Source organism: Callospermophilus lateralis, chromosome 8, assembly GCF_048772815.1.
Source record: "Callospermophilus lateralis isolate mCalLat2 chromosome 8, mCalLat2.hap1, whole genome shotgun sequence".
Taxonomy (NCBI): Eukaryota; Metazoa; Chordata; class Mammalia; order Rodentia; family Sciuridae; genus Callospermophilus; species Callospermophilus lateralis.
In genome coordinates, this window is record NC_135312.1 from 25,512,665 (window position 1) to 25,531,143 (window position 18,479).

Below are 18,479 nucleotides of genomic sequence, written 5' to 3' on the forward strand. Positions count from 1 at the left end.
ATTATAGATAATTCTATTTGTTCCCTTATACTTGGACACTTAAGAAATGAACATAAATCATCTTATCTTGGCCAATATTTGCATTATTTTTAAATGAAAAATATCTGCATCAACACAGACACAACTGAATTTTGCTGACATTACAAATTATAAATATTTTCAATCTAAAAAGATTTATAAACCGGGCACAGTGGTGCACACCTGTAATCCCAGTGACTTGGTAAACTCAGCCAGGAGGATCACAAGTTCAAAACTGGTCTCAGAAATTTAGTGAAGCCCTTAGCAACTCAGTGAAATCCTGTCTCTAAATGAAATATAAAAACATCTGGGGATGTGGCTCAGTAGTTAAGACCCTTGAATTCAATCCTTGGTACTGAAAAAAAAAGAATTATAACTTTTTCCTTTTTATTAGTATTGCAAAATAGTTTCTAATATTCAAATATGAATATTCTACATGTTGCTTTAAAATGTCAGTGGATATTTGTTCCCTTAGAAAAAGTTCATTAGGATTATATAAAGTCCTTCATCATCTGAAGAACTTCCCTACCCAAGTATTAATACAACCTGTGTTCATAAGTACTTTCAGTGTTCCTATTCTGTCACTAAAGTTATCTAAAGCAATTATGTATTCCCCTAAGACTGGCCCCAGTGCCTATCTTAGAATGACTTTTGTGATATTACTTTTGAATGTACACAGTCTTTACTCTCTTTCCCAAGCATCATAGTCTTCATAACTTGAAAAGCAACATAAGTAATAAATTGATATTCTGGTAAACTAGCTCTCATAAACAAGAAAAAAATGATCTGATCCATGCTTTTTCTAAGAGCCATGGTATAAAAACCACAATCATGGTTAATTTCCATCTACCAATATGACCAAATTGAACATGAATTAGAAAGACATGCACAGTCAGTTCTCACAAGCTAGTATCAGCTGACTGCAGTGCACCATTGAAAGAAGTCCATAGAAATTATTTTGAAAACCTATATTCCAATAAAATAGAAGATAGAGAAGACATCGATAAATTTCTTAAGTCATATGATTTTCCCAGACTGAGTCAGGAGGATACACACAATTTAAACAGACCAATTTCAATGGATGAAATAGAAGAAGCAATCAAAAGACTACCAACCAAGAAAAGCCCAGGACTGGATGGGTATACAGCGGACTTTTACAAAACCTTTAAAGAAGAATTAATACCAATACTTTTCAAGTTATTTCAGGAAATAGAAAAAGAGGAAGCTCTGCCAAATTCATTCTATGAGGCCAACATCACCCTGATTCTGAAACCAGAAAAAGACACCTCAAAGAAAGAAAACTACAGACCAATATCTCTGATGAACCTAGATGCAAAAATCCTCAATAAAATTCTGGCGAATCAGATACAAAGGCACATCAAAAAAAATTGTGCACCATGATCAAGTAGGATTCATCCCTGGGATGCAAGGCTGGTTCAATATACGGAAATCAATAAATGTTATTCACTACATAAATAGACTTAAAGATAAGAACCATATGATCATCTCAATAGACGCAGAAAAAGCATTCAACAAAGTACAGCATCCCTTTATGTTCAAAACTTTAGAAAAACTAGGGATAACAGGAACTTTCCTCGACATTGTAAAAGCTATCTATGCTAAGCCTCAGGCTAGCATTATTCTGAATGGAGAAAAATTGAAGGCATTCCCTCTAAAATCTGGAACAAGACAGGGATGCCCTCTATCACCACTTCTATTCAATATAGTTCTCGAAACACTGGCCAGAGCAATTAGACAGACGAAAGAAATTAAAAGCATAAAAATAGGAAAAAAGGAACTTAAATTATCACTGTTTGCGGATGACATGACTCTATACCTAGAAGACCCAAAAGGGTATACAAAAAAAAACTACTAGAACTAATAAATGAATTCAGCAAAGTGGCAGGATATAAAATCAACACACATAAATCAAAGGCATTTCTGCATATCAGCTACAAAACTTCTGAACCGGAAATGAGGAAAAACACTCCATTCACAATATCCTCAAAAAAATAAATAAAATAAAATACTTGGGAATCAACCTAACAAAAGAGGTGAAAGATTTATACAATGAAAACTACAGAACCCTAAAAAGAGAAGTAGAAGAAGATCTTAGAAGATGGAAAAATATACCCTGTTCATGGATAGGCAGAACTAACATCACCAAAATGGCAATATTACCAAAAGCTTTCTATAGGTTTAATGCAATGCCAATCAAAATCCCAAAGGCATTTCTTGTAGAAATAGATAAAGCAATCATGAAATTCATATAGAAAAATAAAAGACCCAGAATAGCAAAAGCAATTCTAAGCAGGAAGTGTGAATCAGGTGGTATAGCGATCCCAGATTTCAAACTATATTACAGAGCAAAAGTAACAAAAACAGCATGGTACTGGTACCAAAACAGGTGGGTGGACCAATGGTACAGAATAGAGGACACAGAGACTAATCCACAAAGCTACAACTATCTTATATTTGATAAAGGAGCTAAAAGCATGCAATGGAGGAAGGATAGCATCTTCAACGAAGAATCAACAAATGGGACTTACTTAAACTGAAAAGTGTTTTCTCAGCAAGAGAAACAATAAGAGAGGTAAATAGGGAGCCTACATCATGGGAACAAATATTTACTCCTCACACTTCAGATAGAGCCCTAATATCCAGAATATACAAAGAACTAAAAAAATTAGACAATAAGATAACAAATAACCCAATCAACAAATGGGCCAAGGACCTGAACAGACACTTCTCAGAGGAGGACATACAATCAATCAACAAGTACATGAAAAAATGCTCACCATCTCTAGCAGTCAGAGAAATGCAAATCAAAACCACCCTAAGATACCATCTCACTCCAGTAAGATTGGCAGCCATTCTGAAGTCAAACAACAACAAGTGCTGGCGAGGATGTGGGGAAGAGGGTACTCTTGTACATTGCTGGTGGGACTGCAAACTGGTGCGGCCAATTTGGAAAGCAGTATGGAGATTCGTGGGAAAGCTTGGAATGGAACCACCATTTGACCCAGCCATTGCCCTTCTCGGACTATTCCCTGAAGACCTTAAAAGAGCGTACTACAGAGATACTGCCACATCGATGTTCATAGCAGCACAATTCACAATTGCTAGACTGTGGAACCAACCCAGATGCCCTTCAATAGATGAATGGATAAAAAAAATGTGGCATTTATACACAATGGAGTATTATTCTGCATTAAAAAATGACAAAATCATGGAATTTGCAGGGAAATGGATGGCACTAGAGCAGATTATGCTTAGTGAAGCTAGCCAATCCCTAAAAAACAATTACCAAATGTCTTCTTTGATATAATGAGGGCAACTAAGAACAGAGCAGGGAGAAAAAGCAGGAAGAAAAAATTAACATTAATCAGAGACATGAGGTGGGAGGGAAAGGGAGAGAAAAGGTAAATTGCATGGAAATGGATGGAGACCCTCAATGTTATACAAAATTACATATAAGAGGTTGTGAGGGGAAGGGGAAAATAAACAAGGAGGGAAATGAATTACAGTAGATGGGGTAGAGAGAGAAGATGGGAGGGGAGGGGAGGGGAGGGAGGATAGTAGAGGATAGGAAAGGTAGCAGAATACAACAGTTACTAATAGGGCATTATGTAAAAATGTGGATGTGTAACTGATGTGATTCTGCAATCTGTATTTGGGGTAAAAATGGGAGTTCATAATCCACTTGAATCTAATGTATGAAATATGATATGTCAAGAGCTTTGTAATATTTTGAACAACTAATAAAAAAAAAAGGACTGGAAATGTAAAAAAAAAAAAAAAGGAAGTCCAAATATATCCTAGATTTACCTCAGTTACCATAAAATAATGAAACATTCTAATCATTTGTTTTCCTCCAAACTCTGAGATATCTCTTTAGTTAATCCCCTTCTCCCTGTATTTCCAGGGCTTTCAAAACTATCACTGTGACTCCTTCTCCCAATTTTGTTAATTTCCTAAACACTTAAAATTTTCCTTCATCAGAAAAATTTCCTGTATTCTCAACCTCTTTATAAAGGATCATTTCACCTTTCTCATTAACCAAAGTCTGCTGAGACTATAGCTTCTGCTATGTCCCTCTGCACTGGGTCTTCTTTTATCTATTTCTGGGTAAAAAGGGATAATTGAGGTCCACCAATCTCTTCATTGGCATTTCAAGGCTTCTGTTACTTCTTTTTAAAAACACCTGGCGTTTAAAAAAATGTGACCATTTATTTTGATTTTACTTTAGTAGATTGCTTCCATGTTGCCACCATGCCAACAAGTGTGAATATTCAGTGCTGTGATTTGGCTCAGTGGTATACCATTTGCCTAGCATATGTGAACGTGGTTTAATCCCCAGCACCATTAAGTAAATAAGTAAATAAAAGAAACAAATAAGTTTCTATTCTATGTTTTCATTGTTCAGTATTATGGACATATTAACCACATGTTGAAATACAACATTTGAAATGTGCTCAGTGTAACTGCAAAACTGGATTTTTAATTTTATTTCATTTTACTTAATTTTTTATTAAAATAGTTACATGGCTAGTGGCTACCATATTACACAGCCTTCACTGGAACATATAATTTGCAATCTACATAATTTTCAATAATTGTTAATGTTAATTTCATGCATACAATTCCTGACAATATCTCCATTCCTTTTATATTTACTCTTTCTTATTTCACAGTGAATGTCAACATTTTTCAACTCCAACATCTTGATCACTGACGTTTTGCCTCCTTTTAAGTAATTCATGTTCTCTTCCCTTTCTGTCTCTATGGCTACAATGGTCTTCTATTGTCATAACTCCATTTTATACCATCCGGAAATTTTCACACCAATCCTGCTTCATCATACCTGCATGATCATCACTATTAGATGTTTTCACTTGTGTTACAAGGGCCAGCATAGCTAAATATGATTATTAAAATACCAAAAGTCTGATCTCACTAGACTCCACTAACATTGGTCTGAAAGGTACTCTTACTGCTTTGCAGCCCTTGAACCAGTTCTTCTGCCATTTTTCTGGATGACTATTTTATTATTTTTTTCCCCTTCCTCAAAATTCTAGTAGATGTCTCCACATTCTAACATTTAGCTCATGATTGTATCCCCCATCTCACTGGTAAACAGAAACAATCAAAGGAGAACTTGCATGTCATCCACCTACCTGTTTTTTCTTATACCTATCACCATCTTTCTGTGGTCACATGTGAGTTCTCTGTGATCATGAAGCCAATCCCTATGCTAGGACGTTGAATCACACATGGCCTCAGCTAACTAAGTGCTGTGCTCTAATAAACCACTTCCTATGTTCCATCATCAATCTATTCTTCAATACATACCAACATACCTTATTTTCTTATGTCTTGATGAAAAAAAGAAACTCACATTACCTCATATCTCTTACCAGTTGCTAATCTGCTTTTGTTAATAATAGAAAACTTTTCAAAACTGTAGTCAAGATTTCCTGACTCTGATGCCTTTTCTTATCATGTATTTCATTCAGATTGCTGTCCCTGTTTCTACATTTGAACAACTTCTGCTAATGTCATTAGTAATGTTCATGCTTTAAATGCCATGGTCAAATTTTAGTCTTCACTAGCTATACTATCAGAAGCACTTGAAACATGATAATTCTCTTTATCTTGAAAGACTTTTATAGTAAATGTTTAGAGATAGTACTGTTTCTTGGTCCTTCTCTTCCTGTATCATTTTCTTTTTTTTCTTGAAACTCCTCCTGTTTTTTTAGTTATAATTTCCCCAAGTTCTAAAATTGAGAATGATTCACACTTCAATCTTCAGGTATCTTTTCTTTTTGGGGGAGGTAGGTGGGTACCAGAGATTGAACTCAAGGGCATTCAATCACTGAGCCACATCCCCAGCCCTATTTTTTTTTTTTTTTTTTTTTTTTTAGTATTTTATGTAGAGACAGGGTTTCACTAAGTTGTTTTGCACCTTGCCATTGATGAGGTTGGCTTTGAACTCTCAATTCTCCTGTCTCAGCCTCCTGAGCCAGTGGGATTACACCCTGTCCACCATTATGCCCCGCTCAATCTTTCTCATTCAATAACATGGCTTAATATTAAATTTATTTGTTACTGACATCTGGATTTAAATTATCAAACCTCTGCCATCAAATCACACAAATCATCTAATACCCAAGTAATGAATTGAAACCTCTGTCTGTCTGCCTAATATATGTTGTAAAATCTAACTCTTTATTCCTGTCAAATTCTCTTCCACAAAAGAAACACCAACAGAAAACCTAATCAGTCTTTTATGTATTAAAAAAAAAACGACTTTTTTGTGTGGCTTATTTTTACATCAAATATTTAATCCAACCATAAATCTTTTTGGCTCTACCTCCAAATATATCCAGTGTAATCCTCAATATGTCCACTTATTTTTACCACTTTGCTAGTAACATTGATCAAAGACTTGGTAAGCTGGATTATTCCAACTATTCCAACAAATTCCACCAGAGTTTGATACAAAATTCACTCCTAACCATACAAGTACACTCTCATGTTTCAGCATATTTTAAATTGTTTCTCTTCTATTTATGACTTCTCTTATTTCTCAGTTATTATTATAACCTTTCTCTGTGCTACCATACCATTAACATATTATTACAACAATTGTGTAATATGATGGGTTTTATTATGGGCCTGATTGTCTCCCCCAAAATATATTTATATATTATAATGTTAATCCCCATGAACTAAGAACTTGACCTTGTTTGGAAATAGGAATATCAAGACTAATTAGTTAAGATAAAGTCATTCAGGAGCAGGGTGGGCCCCTATTCCAGAGACTAATGTCCTTATAAAAAGGGGGAAATTGAGCATATATGCAGGGATAGCATGTCAAGGAAGCAATTGAGGTAAAGCAGGTGATGCCAAAGAATTCCCCCTAAATTATCATCAAACCACCAGAAGGAGGAAGGAGAGACAAACACAAGACAGATTTCTCTTTCACAGGCCTCAGAAAGAATCAACCCAGCTAACATATTTATCTTCACTTCTTACCTGCAGATTGAGACAATGAGTTAATATTAAGAAATCCACTCTAGGGTGCTTTGTTACAGCAGTCCTAGCAAACTAATAAATTTGTTTTCCTCTACAAATCAGAGGTTCTTTTTTTGTACCTCTTTGATATTTGTATCAATCCTTCCTCAAACTGTAACCAATTCCCCAAATCAGACATACCTTCAATGGGATGAAGAGATAAGTACAAGAATAATTAAATAATATACCAGGGTGAAAAAACCCCACAGAAATTATTATTGTGTCAAGAGTTTTTAAGGAAACTATAAGATACCTTTGGAGACATTGCAAGAGATATAAAAAGAACAAAATTAGGTGAAAATAATTCTACTGAATATCTATGTAAACATTTCAGTTTCTGCTATTTCATTCAATACTGTGAGCTCTCATTTTTATTTTACATACCTGAACCTACCTGAACCTACCCTTTTCTTCATAGTTGTTTCAACATGACCCTTTTGCATCAAAATCTTGTCTAAAAATAATTCTTTCCTGAGTTATTATACCAATCCAATAGCCTACATCCAATTTTCTATGTAAACTCCTGTGATAAATGTCCTGACACGTCTGTCTATTCACGTTGATTAAATCTCTCTATTGTCCCTCTTCAGTGCTTATGAATTTTCATTTGCTAAAGGACTTGAACTGTAGAATAATACCTTCTGGCTATTTTTACTTTTACTTCTAATTTTAGGAAGAACGAAATATTTTGATCTGACTTTATTCTACCTTCAAGGAAAAAAAAAAAGAATACAGAGAGTATTAAAAGGGTCAAGACCAAAATGTTATTAAGAAATAAAATTACAGCACCTGAGAGACTTAAGAGATTCTAAGGAGAAGTAAACAGACATTAAATGGGACTGCTCTGTGCTAGATTTTTCTTTCCTCACATATGATAACTTTTTAGATTGTTGCTCTTGGTAGAAATGTGTACAAAATTACTTTCAGGGGAAGTTCAAACTCATCAGAGGGTCATATAAATGAATTTGAGGGTATTTAGGTAAATCATCAAACAAGCTGATTGCCTGAGACTATTTCAGTACTAAAACTATGAAATGTTCATGCCTTACAAATCCCATTTCACCCAAAAAGACACTATGTAAAGATTTGAAGTCAGATCCCTTGCTGATCATAACAAATATTATTTGTCTAGGAAATCTGGCAGACTTGTACCTGGACTTTAGCAACTGCAGAAAAGAGTATGTGGGCTGAGGGGATCATGGTGAATTTCATTTACTTCCCATTGCGGAGGCATTGCTAAGAGACAGTACCTGGATTTAAAACTATCATATGTGGTCATTACATTCTTCTATTGCCTTTGATAGATTCTACTTCATTAATTTTATGTATTTTTTTGACTCAGGAAGTGTTGGGGAACTAGTGAGATTGCTTTCTTTCATTTTTATCATGGATTTCTAAATCAGTAAGTACATTTACGATCATAACAAGTACAAATGCATTGAATATTTTTTTAAATAATAATCCTTTCTTAAATTTGCATTTTTAGGGAATGAAAAGCTAGAATTGTAGTAGTGTATGAAGTAACTTTTTCACAGTTATTATAAATTATTAGATGCTCAAGAATTATATTTCTTATCGAAAACTATATCTTAATGAAGTAACTCAAGCTTAAGTTAATGGAAAGTAAACACAAAAAAGTCCATTGGGAGAAAATTGTTTGTATAGTTTTGCTTCATATAGTTATCATATCGCACAGCATAAAGACTACTGAGTTATCTCATTTTTTGATTAAATGCTACACCAATACATGATGTTGCTATTTTGTCTTAAAACCAAAAACTGAGTGTAGATGCTTACTGAAAGCTGGTTCTGAAATGTAACTAGAGCAAAGATGCAGCTCTAAGATATTAGAAAAGGTTCTATAGATTATAGGGAAAGAAAACTGAAATAATACATAAAATCTAAACAACACTGTGAGAAGTTACTCAATGCACATTCAACAGTATTTTCAAAATATAGTGTTAGTCTACTGTTCATCCGCAGTTCTATGAAATACAAATAACATCAATAGAAAGAAGCAAGTCTCCGTGCTCTGCTGACTATATCCTTTTTCCAAAGCAAAACAAAACAACAACAACAAAAAAATCTGTGCCCACAAATAAGACATGCGTGTCACAGAGAATGGTCTAGTGCTCTAGTTATAGCAACTGCAATCCAAGTCTTACACAGCTACCCAACCAAACACTTATTTACTTGGCACCCATTTCTAGTGAAACAGGCACCAAATAGTAAATAGGCAACATGCCATCCTAACAGATGGTTGTGAGTATTTGTAGCCAAAAGACCATGCATGAACATCAAATGTGTTTGCTGAGGGCAGGAGTCCCAGTCAAAAACACCCAAGCAGCTGTCTATCCTAAGGTTATGAACCCAGATTTGAAGGCATCTGCCATTCCTTATCCATCTCTTAGTGAGGTTAAGTTCTCTTAAACCTAGAAATTGTCTTCTTCCTTTCATGGCAAAAACTCAAAAGAAATACTGAACTGTATAATTGTGTGCATAGCAGTGTTTTACTTGACATCTCCAATGTATGTTCAAAGGAGATAGCATATATAAACTCAGATCATTGTCATAATCGTTTTTTATAATCTCAGATTTTTCTCTAACTATAAATGACTTCTAATGTAAGGCATCCTGTTGTATAAGAAATGCCTCTATCTATACCTTTTTCATTGATCTATTCTTGTCTAGATCCATGTACCATCACCTTTTAGGAAATGCCGCAGAATCAGAGAATGATAGTCATGATCTTATTAACTTATAACTTATTAACTTATAACTCAGAAGTTACATGTAGCTAGGTTCACACGTTACAGACTATATATATTCTCAGAAAATAGCATTGAAAAAAAATCATCAAAAATTGCAAAAAATAGAATGCCACATAGTTAATATACATACTTATTTATAAACTAAATTCTCTTCTGATACTAGGCAATTAAAAATACTAGGCAATTACAAATATTTTTGAATATAAAACTTGTTAATATAATTGAGAAGTAACATAGCTAAACACATAAAGAAATTCAAAGATGACTATTGACAATTGTTTGAAGAACTGTACATGAAATACTTGTAAGTTAATAAATAATTCTAAATTTATCTGAAAATTTAAACTGTGAAGATAGCTAAAAAAGATTCTGCAAATGAAGAATAACGAGAGAATTCACACTTTTCAGGATACTCAAGCATGTCCCAAAGTCAGCATAATTTAAAATTTGTAATATTGGTTTAGGAACTGGTTTGCCCATCAATGGGCCTACATATGGCCATAAAATCATGTACATAATGAATTCTAGATGATAATAAAGAAGATATCTCACAGCAATGAATAAAAATATTAATGTTTCATTTACCAAACTGGATAAGTGAGTATTTAAAAATAAAAAATAGGAGAAAATATGATATATCAATTTTACTTATTTTACAAGCATATATTCAGTCATATTACAGGCGGATTATCTAAACCTAAAACGTAGCAGCTTAAAATATTGCACAGAAAAATATATCTCTAACTCAGTGATAAGAAAGCCACTTTTACAGATAGCATGGAAACCACTGGAAACCACAAATAAAAAAAAAAAGAGCAACTAAAAATTAAAAACCCTTAAATTAGTTAAGTTCATGCTAGCTTCTGCAAATGACTATAATAAAGTCATATAGCACATAATGACATTTAGGTCAACGATGTATACCTCCAGGACAGTGATCCCATGAAATTATAATGGACCTTAACATTTTCTATAGCCTCATGTGGTTACAGCTGTCTTGATGTCATAGAACAATAAATGCATTACTCATGTGTTATTGGTGATGCTTGTGTAAACAAACCTACTGCTCTGCCAGACATAAATGTCTAGCACACGCCATTATGTACAAACATAATACTCGATTGATAATAATAATAATGGATGCTGGTGGTTTATGTGTTTCCTAGAGCTCCTACGCTTCAGCATTATTTTAGTGTGTACTCTTTCTATTTAAACATGAAAATGTGTACCATAAAACAGCATGCTGCAATAGGCCCATCAGCTGAAACATACAGACCTGAAAAAGGCCTACATCACTTCTACTCATGTAACATTGCTTGAAGTCATCACCTACCCTTAGACCCCTTGATTCAAAGTTGCAGTGAAAACATAATTCCTGCCTGGCCAGCTGTTGCTCTCTGCTTTACAGGGGAAGGTTCAGCACCACGTATGAAAGTTAGTCATAATCTCTCTCCAATAGAATGAAAAAAAATTTACATATATATAAAAATATTGCAAACCACAAATCAAACAGTGAAAATGTGGTCAATACACATGACTCATGGATAAAAACAAAAGGATCCATTAGGAAAATAGAGAAAGTACTAAAAAACAAGCCAAAGTAGGAAGAATTGCAGTAAAAAAAATATGAAAATACTTTGAAGAACATGTTAATTTTAAAAAAGTAAAATTTAACAGGGCATGGTGGTGAACACCTATAATCCCAGCTACTCAAAGGCTTAATCAAGAGAATTTCTAGTTCAAGGTCATGGTGGACTAATTAATAAGACCCTGCCTCAGAATTAGACAAGAGGGGCTGGGAATGTACTTTAGTGGTAGAACACATATTTAGCATGTTCAAGGCCCTGGGTTCAATATTCAGCACTGCCAAAAAAAATTAAAAAAAGGAAAATTGAAGCTCTTTGAAGTTTTTTCTTTTTTTCTTGATCATGTTGGTAAATATGGCCACATAGAATTAGAGAAAGGATTTCATCAGCTTTCACGAGACACTGAATTTGCTTTCATTCCTTCACACCCTGACCTACTCCCCCACACAAACTCCAATAAGAGAGAAAAAATTTATACAGATGAATGTTCTCCAATCATCATCTTACTATTATCTAAAGAGTAATGGTGAAAACTATAAGGATCTTCTTAGTGGGTCTATATTGATTTATTTTTCATTTTTGTTTGCTTTTATAAAATAAGTGCATTGATATTGTAATTCAAACACTGTTTTCAATATAGTTAAAAAATTAATTAACTACACAGAAGGATGAAAACATATTGTTTTAAATATACTAAGGTTAGCTAGGTTTAATTCAATACTCTTCAAAGTCATAATTTTTGGATTCTGATGAAATATAGATTGCCTAACTCCATTTGCAGAGTTTTTAATCAGAAGATGCAAGAAGTAAATGATGAATATACGTTGCTAACCAATGTTTGTAATGATCTAATGCCAAAGATCTCTATGGAATTCATTTTAAGAAGCACTGAATTGATAAATTTTTAAAAGTTAAGAAAAAACTGGAGTCTCTATTAATTTTATTTTGATTGTATTTCAGTGTACACTCACCACTTTCAAAGGAAATTTGCTCCACCTTGAATATTTCCTCTTAATCAGATTTCTCTAAGTTGCAATGCAGAAAGTCTGGGCACAATTTCAATGTATTCATAGCATCCATAATACACTACAGATTTTTCACACTCTCATAACAATCTTCTACAGGTTTCTCTGTTTTTCTAATTAATTATGAGTTTTACAAAAAAAGATGTGCAACATTTCATTCATTCATGGATATACCTTCAATGTCTTGCACAGGTTTGGAACACAATAAGTGTTAAAAATAATTGTTGATTATGAGTGGAGAGTTGAAAGTATGAATAAATGAATGGATTTATATTAATAATATCTGGTATGTTTTCATATATGCAATCTGTTTCTTTTAACACGATTCAGAATTTTTAGATAAATTAAAATAAATTCACATGCACAGAAAGATTGTCTTAGAGATTAACAAGAATAAAATCATATCCAATATTCTATTGGAGCTTTTAGTTTATTTTCTTACAGAAAAGATAATCAATCAATGGAAAGACACAGAGAATGGTTCAAAGTTGGAATTTTGAATTAAAATTCAGGGGTTTGGATTCTAGCCTCAAAGCATTTTAGTTTGTTGACTTTGGAAACATTTCCTGCATCATTTATGACTTCATTTTCTTATATGTAAAATAAAAATGAAAATAATATATGTGTTTCTAGATTGTTGCAAGTTTTGCATGAATTATGTGTAATGATGTCAATTATGTACTAAGCAGTAGTAAACCATTGCTATATAAATTATAGGTGATATCAATGCAGACTCTTTCATATTAATTACAATAATCTGGGTTTAGAAGGTACAATGTGCTCATCAGCTGGGAGTCCATTTGACAAGTAACAGGCCCAGTAGCCATGTTACTTGCAATTCATATGTTTAGTCAATGAAGCTATGATTCTCTGCTTAAGGTTTTTGAGATTAATTGGTACCAGTCTTCTTATGTGTCCAGTAAGTTTTACCACTCTATGCCACAGGGTAATTCCTAACTTTATAGATTTTAAGACTATTACTTAGGAGGAGAAATACAAAGCTATTAACTAAATGTATACCCAAATTTCATATATGATGCAGATGATGATACTGACTGGTAAATACTAAGATGGTATGAGTTCTCCGTGTAGAAATCCATTCCTTTAATTGCAAATTTATGTTTGAAACATTTGTTTTTGTATTTGTGTCGTTAGATATCAGTTAGCTAATACTAATAATTGCCCTTCTTTTATTTCTATAGTAAATACAACTCTAAGGAAATGGCCAACAGTATGACTGTCTTAAGAAGTCAAATAAAATTGCTGACTGAGATATTTCAGAATATAATACTGAATAACTTGGAGAAGATCAAGTATTTGTCTAGCTTCCACTATTATTTTTTTATTAGAGCTTTATGGATATACACAGTAGATGAGTTCATCCTGATAAACGCACACTTGCATGAGCATCAATTTAGGTGCATCATACCCCCTTTACCCTTCCACCCTCCCTCCCCTCTCTCTTTCTTCTTCCTTTACCACATTAGACTTCCTTTCACTTGGCTATTGGTTTGTACTTGATTGGTTCTTTATGTACTCTTATCCTTCCCTCATCCTTTCATCCTTTTCTTTGTTTTGCTCAAGCTTCCACATATGAGAGAAAGATTCAGCTTTTGAGTTTATGAGTTTAGCAAAATTCACATTAGTATGATATTCTCCATTTCCATTCATTTACAAGAAGCTTCCACAATATCATTGCTTTTAATGGCTAAGTAGAATATATATATAAAAATTTCTTTATCCAGTCATCTATTGAGGTGCATCTAGGTTGATTCCACAGTTTAGCTATTGTGAATTGAGCTGCTATCAACATTGATGGGGCTACTTTACTATTATATGCTGATTTTAAGTCCTTTGGGTATAGGTCAAAGAGTTAGTTAGCTGAGTCAAATGGTGCTTTCATTCAAAATTTTCTAAAGAATCTCCATACTGCTTTCCCAAGTGGTTGCAACAATTTGAAGTCCCACCAGCAATGTAAGAGTGTGTATTTTTCCCCACATTCTCACCAACACTTATTGTTGTTTGTATTCTTGATAACTGCCATTCTGAAAATTATGGTACTTGTAGGTAAATGGATAAGTTGGATAATATCATGCTAAGTTATGTAAGCCAATCCCCAAAAAACAAAAGCCCAATGTTTTCTCTGATAAGTGGATGCTTATCCATAATGAGGGGTGGGGTATGGGAAAAATAGAGGAAATTTGATTGGGCAAAGGGGAAGGAAGGGAAGGGAGGGGGTATGGGGCAGGAATGATGGTGGATTGAGATGGAAATTATTACCCTAGGTACATGTATGTCTGCACAAATGGTGTGACACTACATCACATACAACCAGAGAAATGGAAAGTTGTTCTGCGGTTGTGTACAAAGAATCAAAATGCAGTCTTCTATAATCAATAAATTTTAAAAAATCATTTATTTATTGATGGGCACCTAGGCTGATTCTATAATTCAGCTATTGTAAATTGTGTTGCTATAAACACTATGTGGCTGTGTTGCTTTAGTATGCTGATTTTAGATCTTTCAGAAAAATACCCAGGAGTGGTATAGCAGGGTAATAAGATGGATCCATTATTAATTTTTTTGAGGAAATCTCCATACTGCTTCCCAGAGTGTTCATACTATCTGTAATAGTACCGATAATGTATCAGTGTTCCCTTCTCCTCACAACCTTGCCAGCACTTATTGTTGTTCATATTATTGATCATTGTCATTCTGATTGGAGTGAGATAAAATATTAGTGTAATTTTGATTTGCATTTTCCTGATTGTTAGAGATGTTGAACATTTTTTCATATATCTACTGACCTTTTGTGTTTTTCTTCTGTTAGAAGATTCTGTATAGTTCTTTACCCATTTGTTGATTGAGTTATTTGGTTTTGTTTTGGTGTTAAGTTTTTTGAGTCCTTTTTAATATTTTGGGTATTAATTCCTTATCAGAGGGGTAGTTGGCTTGCTCTTCATGTTCTTAATCATCCCCTTAGCTCTGCAGAAACTTTTTAGTTTAATGTCATCCCACTTAATGATTCTTGGTTTCATTTCTTGCATTTTGTTAAGGAAGTCAGTGCCTACACCTTTATGAAAGAGTGTTTACCAGGTTTTGTTCTAGAATTTGCAAGGTTTCTGAAGGCTCTGATCCATATATCTTTATATATATATCTGATATATAAAATGTATATAAAATACCCAGAACCATTTTTTAACACTATTTTTTCTTCAACATATGTTTTTGCAACTTTGTCAAACATCAGCCATGACTATAGATTGGTGAATTTGTCTCAGTGTCCTCTGTTCCATGGGTCTTCATTTCTATTTTGATGCCAATTCCATGCTGTTTTTGTGACTGCAGCTCTGAAGTATAATTTCAGACCAGGTGATGCATCCTGTTTCGCTTTTCTTGCTTAATATAGCCTTGACTATTATGGGTCTTTTATTCTTCGAAAGGATTTTAAGAATTTTTTTTTTACTAAATCTGTGAAGAATATCATTGGTATTTTGATGGGGATTGCATTAAATATGTATGTTGCTTCAGGTAGTTCAGTCCTCACTATTCTAATAGAGGTAAGAAAGATTACTTGAAAGCCTGGGAATGTATGTTGCTTCTAATTATGGACAAAAATAGCCCTTTTTCTCACCAAAAAATGAAAATTCAAATGTTTACATGTTTAGCATTCACATGTTTAGCATGTTTAGAATCATGCAGCCGCAGCTACTCCCACACTGCATTCTGTTAGGTGCGAAGACTCAGTCTTTCACCCATCTGTAACAGATCAGGGACTAGTAGTTTATTGTCAGAGGAGGAGGAAGAAACACAGGAATGAGGCTATAAAAGTACCTTGATACATCTCTATGTTTCTTTTGAAATTAGAACTTACAAAAGCTGCATTTGCTTGGTTATTTTTAAGATAGTAATTGAATGCTAGATACCCATGTTTTCTAAATAAGAGAAAATAATACATAAAGAAACAACAACAAAAAAACTGTAAAGGCAAACATTCTTTTTAAAAAAAATTCTCATGACAATATTATTTGTTGCATCTAATCTAGAGCATAAACTTTTCTGTCACTTTTAATCTTTTGTCTTTGTCTCATGTAGGGTTTTAGATGTTAATGATTTTTCACATTTCTAATATTCATAATTTGGGAAGCGCTTCTTGGAAGTGCAGCTTTCCAAATAGAAACAAAAGATATACATGGTTTACTAACTAGAAATGTCATTTACTGCTCCTGATATCTTTTATCAAAGTTGTCCCTTTAGAAATACTTGAAGATGTTTCTGAACAAAAACAAAATAAAAAATAATCTCAAATTTCAACATTTAGTACAGCTATGGTTTGAATGTGTTTTTTTCCCTTCCAAGCTCATGTTGATGCATTGTCCCCAATGTAAGAGTTTAGGGAGGTAATTTTGTAGTAGATTTGGCACATTCATGAAGAGTCTGCAGAGTTAGTTGCGTTGAGAGAGGAATTCTATAAGAATAAAAGGGATGCTATATAAGAGAGACACATTTGGTTTCCTCAGTTTGCTCTTTTTTCCCCTATCACCATGATCTCCTTAATATGCACCCCCTTGGTTTTGATTTTCTACCAATATATGAGACAGAATGAGGTCATCACCAGAAAAGAAACAGAAGCCAGCATCATGCTATTGAATTGCCAGTACTGTGCACTGAAATAAATCTCTTTTATAACTTACCCAGCCTCAGGAATTTTGTCATAGCAACACAAAATTGACTAAAACAGGTACTTTCAGGCTAGCAAACAATAATTCAGTTTGACATGTTTAGGAAAAATTTTGCAGCCTTCTCGGATTCTCTCTTCAGTTGTCCAAAGACTAATACACAGATACTTGACAGAACTCAGCAAGTATGTTTATATAAACCCAATTTTTTAATTAATTGACCAAAATGTGTAACATTAACATTTTTTGATGTGTGGTTCTCACATAGATACACATTGGATGCAATTCCTTGCTTTTGAATTGAGAAAGCTTCTCTAGAACATGGTGTTTTTCAGATTGAATATTTCTGGAAGACTCTCCTTTAATTCTTCACTTTGTCTAAGGCATGCATGAGGTATATCTTCACTCTGCTATAAACAGTATTGCCTTCCCTGGACTTTGATCTTTAGCAGATCGTAGGCACTCATCTTAGTTATGTGATAAATTGTCATTCATCTGCATGTAGTTTATGCAAAAAAAATGTGATTAATAGAAAATTAACTAGTATTGCTAGCTGTAGATAAATTAGCAATTTAGGATCAGGGGAATTGAACAAGAAACTGACATAGATAACTTGTGTATGAAAATACAGTCATCATTAACAAGTAGTTTACCTGGAAAGTATAAAATTACATGGCAACTTTGAAAGTCTTTTCTTCACAAATATTAGACTAATATTATTGTTACTAAATGATATGCAAATTTAAGCTCAATTAAGTGCTTTAAAAATATTTTTTTTTCATTTAATGTTTACTATGTGCCAGCTTCAATTCTATGTGATGTATGTGTGTACATGTATGTATATTACCTAACAAATTTTACATTGTTTTGTTCATATTCATAAAATAATAGTAAAGCTTCTTAGCCAGTATTAAATATTGATAGGATCAAATTTTAGCTGACATAATTATGCTATTATTATCTCTCTTTGTCAGTAAGGATTCAGAGTAAAAACCCAACATTTCATAGACAACCAATAGTGAAATTAAGCTCCAAATCTAAATACATGCTACAAAACAATTTTCAACTGTAAACATCCTTATATTAAAGTATTTCTATCTATAAAACATTTTAACATTTTTTTATGTTCAACATGACTAAGAAAAGTTGATAGCTTTCTTGTCAACAATATTAAGAAAGATGGAATAGAAACCCCTAGTTAACTAATCATGAGACAGTTTATAAAACCAGAGCAACAGAATTATAGATCACATGAACACTTCATAATTAAAGGTGGGAGGGGGAGACTTGGACATTTAAAATGTAATTTAAGGAAGCAGAATT